The sequence below is a fragment of the Carlito syrichta genome, unplaced genomic scaffold (assembly GCF_000164805.1).
Source record: "Carlito syrichta isolate Samal-C Ts95f unplaced genomic scaffold, Tarsius_syrichta-2.0.1 Scaffold295414, whole genome shotgun sequence".
NCBI lineage: Eukaryota > Metazoa > Chordata > Mammalia > Primates > Tarsiidae > Carlito > Carlito syrichta.
Window position 1 is genome coordinate 178,153 of NW_007239510.1, and position 9,544 is coordinate 187,696.

The 9,544-nt window shown below is 38.9% G+C and overlaps 1 long non-coding RNA gene across 1 annotated transcript in view; it reads left to right on the forward strand.

Annotated features, from left to right (window-relative positions):
• LOC110595348 overlaps window positions 1-808 on the forward strand; it is a 92,287-nt gene extending 91,479 nt beyond the window's left edge. Inside the window, exon 3 of the long non-coding RNA XR_002481772.1 lies at window positions 693-808. This is a non-coding gene — a long non-coding RNA (uncharacterized LOC110595348). The remainder of the gene's footprint in view (window positions 1-692) is intronic.
• The last annotated feature ends 8,736 nt before the right edge of the window (window positions 809-9,544 follow it).

Here is a 9,544-nt window from a genome sequence, read left to right on the forward strand (position 1 = left end):
CGGGCTGAGCCACCGAGCCCGGCTTCCACTTTTTTAACTTAACATTTTGTTGTCTGCCAGTGATTGGTGGTAGATGACTAACGGCTATCAAAGATGTTAAGTATAGTGGAAAAATTCTATCTCCAGATTACTTTTTCTCCCATGATTTTTAACATTAAACACCTTTGGTATCATAAAGCAGTACAGACCCATTGCATTTCAGCAGTCATAGCTATTAAGTTGAACTATTTGAACCTATTATCTCTTATCTACCAGTTTCTGCTTTTTTTCTTAGTACCATTGTTATACATATCCAATATTTAATTTGGTTGAAGGATTTTTATTCTCAGAATTCGAGGGTTCATATTGGAACATGTCCATTAAAAAACATTAGGGATCAGAAAAACTTACATTAAAAATAAGAACAAAGCAAAACAAACCTCCCTCCAGACAAACAAACCCAAAGATTCCTTCTCAGTGTGAAATTTTAGAATCAGTGGATGGAGGTTGTCCTCAGAATTTATACCAGGTAGGAAACCATCTTCTTCACTCACTGGGTAAGAATGACCTTCCTGAGTATAATAGCACATTGGGCTGGGAAGGACCCAGACTGGCCAGGGAGCACTAGGGCCCCACTTCAAGGCCTCCATCAGATTTTCAAAAAATAATTCTACTTTTAGAAAGTCAATTTCATTTTTTTTTCATTTTCATAGGAATGGAAATAAAAAAGCAAGCATCCAAGTGATTTCAACCTTTCGCTGGAAGCTGAATGGTTGCTGATTGCTGTCAGCTGAATTCTGTTTTATTTACCTAGTATTACTGATGTTACTAGGAAACCATGCTTCATCGTTTAGCATTTTATTGTGGAAAATAAAATGACCAATTATTGCAAAGTTGTCTTGATGTGTTATTTAGCCTTTTTATGTTTAAAGCCTCTGCATGTTTTTCTGAAAGTTACTCTGTGATGAATTAGGTGACACATATTTAATTTCTTTTCAAAATTATTTGTATCAGCCTTCCCAAAAATGATTTATATTTTATTTCTTAGTCAATTTATTTGTGATTTTTTAAATGTTTGCAAAAACAGATTCAGAATTGAGGAACTTCTCTAGTGAATCACTGGATGGCTTCAAGGTCATTGTGAAAGTGTCCTCTCCTTGCTGCTGGTTATAAGCCCTCAGTGAACTTCTCCGATGAAAATTATGTGGACCCAAAATCATTCACTGTGTTAAGTACAGAATTTATCTGTTGTGTCTGATTTACAAGTGATTTATTATTCTTATAATACAGTGTACCTTTGGAAGACTCCTTTACAAGCATGTATTAATTTTCATATCCCTGTTGAAATTTTCTGTAACACTGCAGATGGATTTAGATGTCATTTTCCAAAGCTATTCTTCAGAGTGTTCGGAGGGGGACAAGATTATACTAGTGCAATAACAATAAGAATTGTGATACTTTGGTTTTATGTAGTTCTTTCCAAAGAATTATCTCACTTAATCATATGCTTATAATAACCCTGCAAAACATGTGATGAGATGTAATTGTCTCCATTCTTACAAGTAAGAAAATTGAAGTTCAGACAAGTTACATGAAGTTTCCAACATCAGACAGCTGGTAAGTGGGAGAACTAGAACTTGAACTTCGTTTTTATGTTATCTTTATTCTTTGAATTATGGTGAAAAATATTTCTTGTTGAACAAATTTTATCTGAATAAAATCAATGACAACTGAAATAGATTCAGTTCAAATATTTCCTGAGTGTCTACAATATGCCAGGTTCTGTGTTAGACTCTTGTCTGTAAATTTCATCTGCATCATCCCATTTGGGTCTCTTGTGAACTCTTCCCATTCCATTTAAATTCTGGGATTATTTAATTCTTGAGTGCCTCCCATATACAAGACACACATTTTTTGTAGAGGTTCTAAGTCTTCTAGATGGTGAAATCAGGCTTCGATATCTATTTTGCTTAAAAGTTAGGTCAGCAACTCTAAATTTTATAACAAGTTAAGTGACCTTTTTGAAGAATCTTGTTAAAATTTATAGACAGATTTTTCTAGAAGCTTGTATTATCAACTCCTTAATTTCCGATTCTTGGTTTCCGTGTTAGGAATTTTACTAATCATTTAAACATTTTCTGTTTGCCATGGAAGTTGCAGTGGTGTAGAACATTTATATGTTAGTCTACGAATAAGGGTCTGGAATCAGGGCTTGAATTTGGTGATCTGGCTTTCATTTGTCTGATTTATGTTTAAAAATGTATTGATTTTGAAAGTAGAAATGGTTTATGTGATTGCTTGTGATTAAGGATAAATTTAGAGCTCATCGGCACACCTTTGGCTTTGGAAACACGCTGAAATCTGACAGATACATTTACAATTTGAAATTAGTTCCTTGTGGTGGGCTACTGAGGCATGCAGAACAGAGTCAGGGATTTGGAACCCTACGGTGTTAGGAAAGATTGTAGGAGTGAAACCATTAAAGGGCATTTATTCAGCAGGAACAATTAGGAGCTACTGACCCCACATAGTGGCTTCACTGGTTACCTGATAAGGGTCACTATTATTGGGTTGAGGCATAAGTTCATAGCATTTTTCATTTGCCCATAGAATGAAAATATTGCACAATGGTCGACTGGTCACAGTTCATTGCATTTGCCAATTCTTAGGTTGACTGATGTGGATCATCGTAGATTAAAGCATTTACGTGTTCTTCATCAGAGCCTGATGGTCTTTCTGAACATGAAGAATGACTCAGGTCAAAGTGTTCCTCTTTGAAACGACAAAACCATTTTCTTGCCATGCTTTCCCCAATGGCATTCTCCCAAGACACGGCACAAATGTTTCTAGACTGCCTTTATTCCTTTGTTAAACAGAAGATTCTGTCAGAAGTGTTTGCTTTTTTCCACTTGACATTCCATCTTCTTTAGTCCACATATAGCACTGACTTTCTTCAAATCAGAAAAATGCAAGGTATATTCACAGCATTGTCACTCCAAATGACAAACAATAAACAGACTCCCAACACCCCAGTGTTGCCATGCAAATGCTACCCACTTATGCTTCAACTCAGTTCAGGTGTGTGTGTGAAAGAGTACGTGTGCGTGTATGCTCGCATGTGTATGTGTGCATGTGTGTGTAAGGAATGGATTGCAAATATTACAGCTGACTCCTATAAATAAATCCCTGGCCACTGGCTATCTGCCCATTTGCAGGTACTGTGGTTCCAGATACACTAACCTTGAGCAAGCAATGCACACAGTAGAGAAAAAGGGAGTGATAGATCAAGAAACTGCTAATCACAGATGCAATGTTTTCCAGGAAAGAGGGCTGAGAAGATGTCAAAAACTAGTTATTAAACTCCTATAATTTATTTAATTCATTCTACACATATTTCAAGAGCCTATTCTGTACCAGTCACTGTACTTGACTTGAGGAAAACAATAAACAATAAATATCTTCTGACCTCAAGTACCTTAAAGTTTGTTGTGAGACAGACATATAAAATATGATATAAAGAAATATAAGGCAATATTAAAAAGTAACTCACCATTACCAGGTCAGGTTATTACAGAAAGGCAAGAAGAATTTAGTAGTTGGAAACATTTTAATATAATTCACCATTTTAATAGCTTAAAAGAGAAAATGATACGATCATCTTCAATGATGCTAAAAAGGCATTTGACAGAAATTTAACATGTATTCTTGATAAAACATCTTAGTAAGAGAAACAGATGGATACATCTTTAACATCATAAAATAAATATATGTCCATGCCAACGCCATCATTATGCCTCATTGGAAACAGTAGACACATTCCCATTCAAGTCAAGAATAGGCTGGGTGTGGTGGCTCACATCTGTAATCCCAACACTTTGGGAGGCAGAGGCGAAAGGATTGCTTGAGCCCAGGAGTTTGAGACCAGCCTGGGCAACTTGGCGATACCTGGTCTCTACGATAAATCAAAAGATTAGCCAGGCATGGTGGTGCATACCTGGGGTTCCAGCTACTTGGAAGACTGAGCCAGAAGGATCGCCTGAACCCAGCAGTTGAGGCTGTGGTAGCCATGATTGTGCCAGTTCACTCCAGTGTGGGCAGTGGAGTGAGATTCCAACTCAAAAACAAAACAAAACAAAAAAATCAAGAACAAACTAAGAATCCTTACTATTGTCATTATAATGAATGCATCATTGTTCTGGGTGGTTCTACCATTATGGTAAGTCCTGAGAAAGATAGAGTAGGATGGAAAGAACATTAAGTCAGTGTCCAGTCCCAAGTCTTAGGAAACGAGCCACTTCCTCTTTCTGTGTCTTGGGATGCTCATTCTTGGCACTTGGCCACTATGCCATGAGGAAGCCTAAGCAGGCCGTGGGGAGACCCACGTGGACAAGGTCAGGGCCCCAGACGAGCTCTTAGCCGATGGCCAGTACCCACTCGGCTCACTCTGATGGAAGCAAGTCATCTTGAAAGCTGTCCGCCAGATTCCAATTAAGCAGCCCCAGATAATCCTTGAAAGCAAAACGAACTGACTCTCTCACACCCTGTCCCAGCTGCACATTCGTGAGCATGTTCTTGTTTGCTATTATTTTAAGTCAGTAAATTTTAGAGTGTTTTCTAAGTGCGGCAATGAATAATCAGAAAAGGTTTTGGTACCCAGAAGTGGGGTGCTACAGTAAGAAAACCCTAAAACTGGTGGCATTGGCTTTGCAACTGGCTGCAGACAGAAACTGAAAGGACCTTGAGAAAAAATGTCTGTAAAATCTTCAAGTGCATCGAGGAAATTGTAAGCAGAAGCCTAAGAGGCCTGGTGGGATGTTGGTGAGAGAACACATCACAGGACAAACATCTTTCTCAAACTACCTATATCTCAGAAAAGAAGATGACGCTTCAGTGGCTAAAAACAGAAATGTTTTTTTTTGGGTTCTGAACAAAAATATCCTACCTTCATTTCATTCTTAAGTTTGCATGGCAGTTCTTAGCTTTCCAAAATAATTCAACATATTTGTACCTTAAAGGCCTTTGGAAGTAAACAGATCAGGTATTACTGTATAAGCCCATTTTAAGATCAAGAGGTTAAATGACAAGCACAAGTTGCACGATTATCTGGGAACACAGACCATATCAGTCCCAGTTCTTATTACGCCTGAGTCCAGAAAGAGAGTGGTTTCTCTGCTGTGGGAGGTAATTGTACCCTTGCTACAATTTGCCCAGGGGCAGGTGTAGTCCGAGGAGGTGGAAAACTAAAGACATGGTTAGGTGGAACTCTAGTCACTGAGGACCGACTGTCTTTCAGAATGTCTCTTTTAGAGCAAGCATTCTGGGAGAAACGGAAACACTGGGCTTGTATTGACTTGTTTTTCTTTCTTGTCTTGCCTCCTTATATTCTGAGTACAGTTGCAAATAAATGTTTCAGGTTCTGGAAGGTTGGTTTTTCCTCCAAGAACTTCAATATTTGATGAGTTTGGAAACTGAGACGCTGATAAGAAACACATCGAACATACGTTGCTATTAGGTTGCTTTCATATTATTTCCCCAAAATTCATAATTAAAGGTGAATACGGGATAGAATTCACCATTCCAATTATATGTACTCTTCCTTTTCTAAAAAGGAGAGACCCACAGAGGTGAAGAGTAATGACAATTTGTGGATGGGTCTTTAGAGAGCACACCTTTTGCAGGGCATCCGGTCCTTTACGATGGCTGTAAGAAACCCGTAGGTGCTGGGTGTCCGTGTGATGGCTCATGCCTGTAATTTCAGCACTTTGGGAGGCAGGGCAGAAGGATTGCTTGAGCCCAGGAGCTTGAGACCAGCCTAGGCACCATCACAAGTCTGCATTTCTCCGAAAACAAAGCAAAACAAAGAAGCTTGTATGCTGCTTTGATCACCTCTGAAGTGATGCAAATACGGTAATAATTACCCAAGATTTTTACCAGTCTTGGAAGATTTCGAGATGTTTGAGCTAGGATGATTTTTGGATAACCGAGAAACGACAAGCAGTTTCTGAACTATATCAATCTCTTCAGTTTCTTCCTTTGCTTTAGGATTGGGCATTGCTTCTTTATCTTTCTTACTTCCCAGAATATCCCTGTCCTTAAAGGTTTTTTTCAGTAATGGCAAAGAGTTTCTGCTTGACCAAACTTTAGTCGGGCTCCTGATCCTTCTTCTAGGCCCTCTGTGAACTTCCTTTTAAAATACAGTGTTAGCAAAGAGCCCTGCTAAGGCAGTCTGGCAACAAACCTTCACCTTCAATATCCAATCAGGTTTCTCCACCTCTTCCATGGGCCACATGATGTCTGATCACCCTGGTCTGCTTTCAGCAAGAATCAAGTGAGGTCACTTTAGCCAGAATCTCCCTTCCCCCCATGTCTCCTCTTAGTGATTGTTCATCGTCTGACCTACACCACACTCTTTGGCTATAATTTTCCACTTGTCCATGCTATATTTGGAATTGAGCCCAATTTGTGTGCTCCGCTGCTAAACACCATCGCAGTGGTCTCTATACCTATTGCGATGGCCCTAAAAATGTCTGTCTTATCATGCTTTAACAAGTATCACTCAGTAATTTTTTCTTTAATGATTAACAATTTGGATCATCTCCAAAGTTATTTTTATCATTGTAAAGAGCAAATCGTGAATCGTCTGGCGGTCTTGGGTCTTGTGAGAAGCAGCCCCAGCCTACCCAGGCCCAAGTAAGTGTAGCTGTGGCCTCAAAACAATAGAGACTCAGCAGAACTAGGAACACAAGGCCTCAGAAGGGAAGGCAATGCCGTGTTCATGGCCACCACAGTTTTGCCACATAAAATTTCTGTGTCAGTGTTAGAGTGGTTTGTAATCTATCAAATGTCTTAAAACAGGAGCCATTAACATAAGTTGGCCTCAATAAAGTGTTCCAAAAAGTCAGGCAAAATCTGTGTACTCTGAAGCCAACTTTTGTATGTGCTAATCTTGAAATGAAGATTAAGTGATGAAGTATGAAGACTGTCCTCATTACTTATGTCAGTTATACTAAATGAATTAAGTCAGTGTCATTGGCTGACAAAGCACTGAAGGGCAATATGCCACTCCAAGTTTTCTTAAGTGGAAAGTCAATAAAGTACCTCAATCCCAAGAAAAATTTGTGAAATAGATTGCTGATTTTGCAGGTGAGAAAATGAGATTAGGAAAGTGTGCCAGAGACTTTCGTTTCCTGCTGCCTGACTACTACTTGAGCCCTTCAGATGGACTTACTGCCTGTAGGGTCCTGGCTATAGACACTGGGCTAAGGTGAATACCTGGTTCAGGATTGCTTGCCAGTGACTTTGGATTTGAGCAAGTACTCGAGTCTGAAAAGGCGAGCTACGATTTGTATAATTTCTTTCCCTCTGAACATGGAAACCAAGAAATCTAGCAGTCAACACCCTATGTTCATTGCAGCATTATTCATGATGGCCAAGATTTGGAAAAAATCTATGTGTCCACCAATGAATGGACAAAGAAAATGTGGTGTTATACAACAGAATATTATTGGGTCATTAGAAAGAAGGAAATCCTGCCATTTGTGACAATGTGGATGCATCTGGAGGACATTATCTTAAGTGGAATAAGTCAAACATCGAAAGACAAATACTACACGATCTCATTTATATGTGGAGTCTAAAAAATTGAACTCATGTGAGCAGAGAGTAGAACAGTAGATATTAGGGAACTTGGAGTGAGATAAATGGGAAAATGCTGACCAAAGGGAATACACTTCTAATGACAAGGTGACAAAGTTCTGGGACTCTAATGTACAACATGGATGGTGATGGATGTGTTCATTAATTTAATTGTGGAAATACTACACAACATATGCATGTAACAAATCCTCACGTTGGATACCTTGGACATGTACAACTTTATTTCTCAATTAAATACTTCCTAAAAAATAAAAACAACTGGGTGTGGTGGCTCACACCTGTAATCCCAGCAACCTGAGGAAGGTAGATTGCTTGAGCCTAGGAGTTGAGACTGGCCTAGGCAGCATAGTGAGATCTCATCTCTACAAAAATTTTTTAAACATCTGATGACTGTGAGGGTGGACTTGTAGTCCCAGCTACTCGGGAAACTGAGGCAGAAGGGTTATCTGAGCTCAGAAGGTTGAGGGTGAGGTGAACCATGATCATTGTACCTCTGTACTCCAGTTGGGCACCAGAATGAGATCCCAAGTTAGAGAGAGAGAGAGGGAGAGACAGAGAGAAAGAGAGAGAGAGAGAGGGAGGGAGGGAGGGAGAGATGAAGGGAGGGAGGGAAGAAAGAGAGAGAAAGAAAGAGAGAGAAAGAGAGAGAGAAGAAAGAGAGAGCGAGAGGGAGAGAGAAAGAAAGAAAAAAAGAAAGAAAGAAAGAAAGAAAGATCAGATCTGTGAGGAGGCTGACATTTATGGTCATGTTTGAGATGGTAAACAGAGAAGCTGAACAACAGAAGGGAGAATGACCCACATTCTGAAAATGGCCAAAGTGGAGAGAGAGATGGAGATTAGGGTGCTTCCCACAGGTACCTTGATTTCTGCCGATGCTTTGGCAGGGATGCTTTTTCTTGGTTTCCCATGATACTTCACTGAAAAATAAATTCTCTTTCTTTCTTAGGAGAGTTCGAGTGATTACTTATAAGACCCTTAAGTGAAATTAAAAGGTTAGGTAACTTGCCGGAGATATTATAGCTAATAATTGGGGGCAAAAGTCAGACTTGCCTAATCTCTCCTTGCTCCAAACTCCATCTTTGTCCCAAGAAATTTTTCAATATTTACTAGGAGCCTCCTGAAAGATTCAAAGAATGGGTTTCATGTTGTGAATTCCAAACATCATGGCACTACTTTCAAAGGCAGAGCTTGGAGCAACCTTTCAATGAAGCCATGTAGACAGCCACCTACTTTGTTAATGAGCATTGGTGTTTCACTGGTTTTCAGGTAAGAGTAATTTTCATAAATGCCTTAAAGAAACATTATAAGTGATCGCTTGGAGAGCCTTACATTCTCTTTCAAGAGCAGTCTCTATCATCATTGCTTTTCCTAGAGAGACTGTACCTACAGTTACTATTCATGTACATTAGAGACTCCCGTGTCACTTTTGTTGTAATGTAATCCAGTTCATGTTTATTCTATCTTACAATCAACTTGGGGAAACAAGAAACAGTTGAACCTCTAGGATGAATTAAATCTATAAGAAAATTTTCACCTTCACAAAATTTATTCTGAAGTGTATTTGTTTAGATTTCTGATGCATCTGAATCGGAGATTTGAGAATACCAAGGCCGCTGTCAGTTATCACCAGGGAATGCATTTAGAAATATTTTTCAATTTGGCGATCACAAAAGAAATTTGACATACCTTTGGAAACTGTCAGTTTATCATCTTGTGGTTATCACCAAGGATAAAATACATTATATTTTTTAAATGATGGAGTTTGTTATAAGAACCAATTTTTGCCATTGTCTTTTGGGTATTGCAAATGCAAAGACCATATTGAACTACGGGATTTATATCGTCTTTATAAAGAATTCTGCAGTAAATCAGCTTTGTGAGTTTTTATGACATGCACATCAAATGTGTG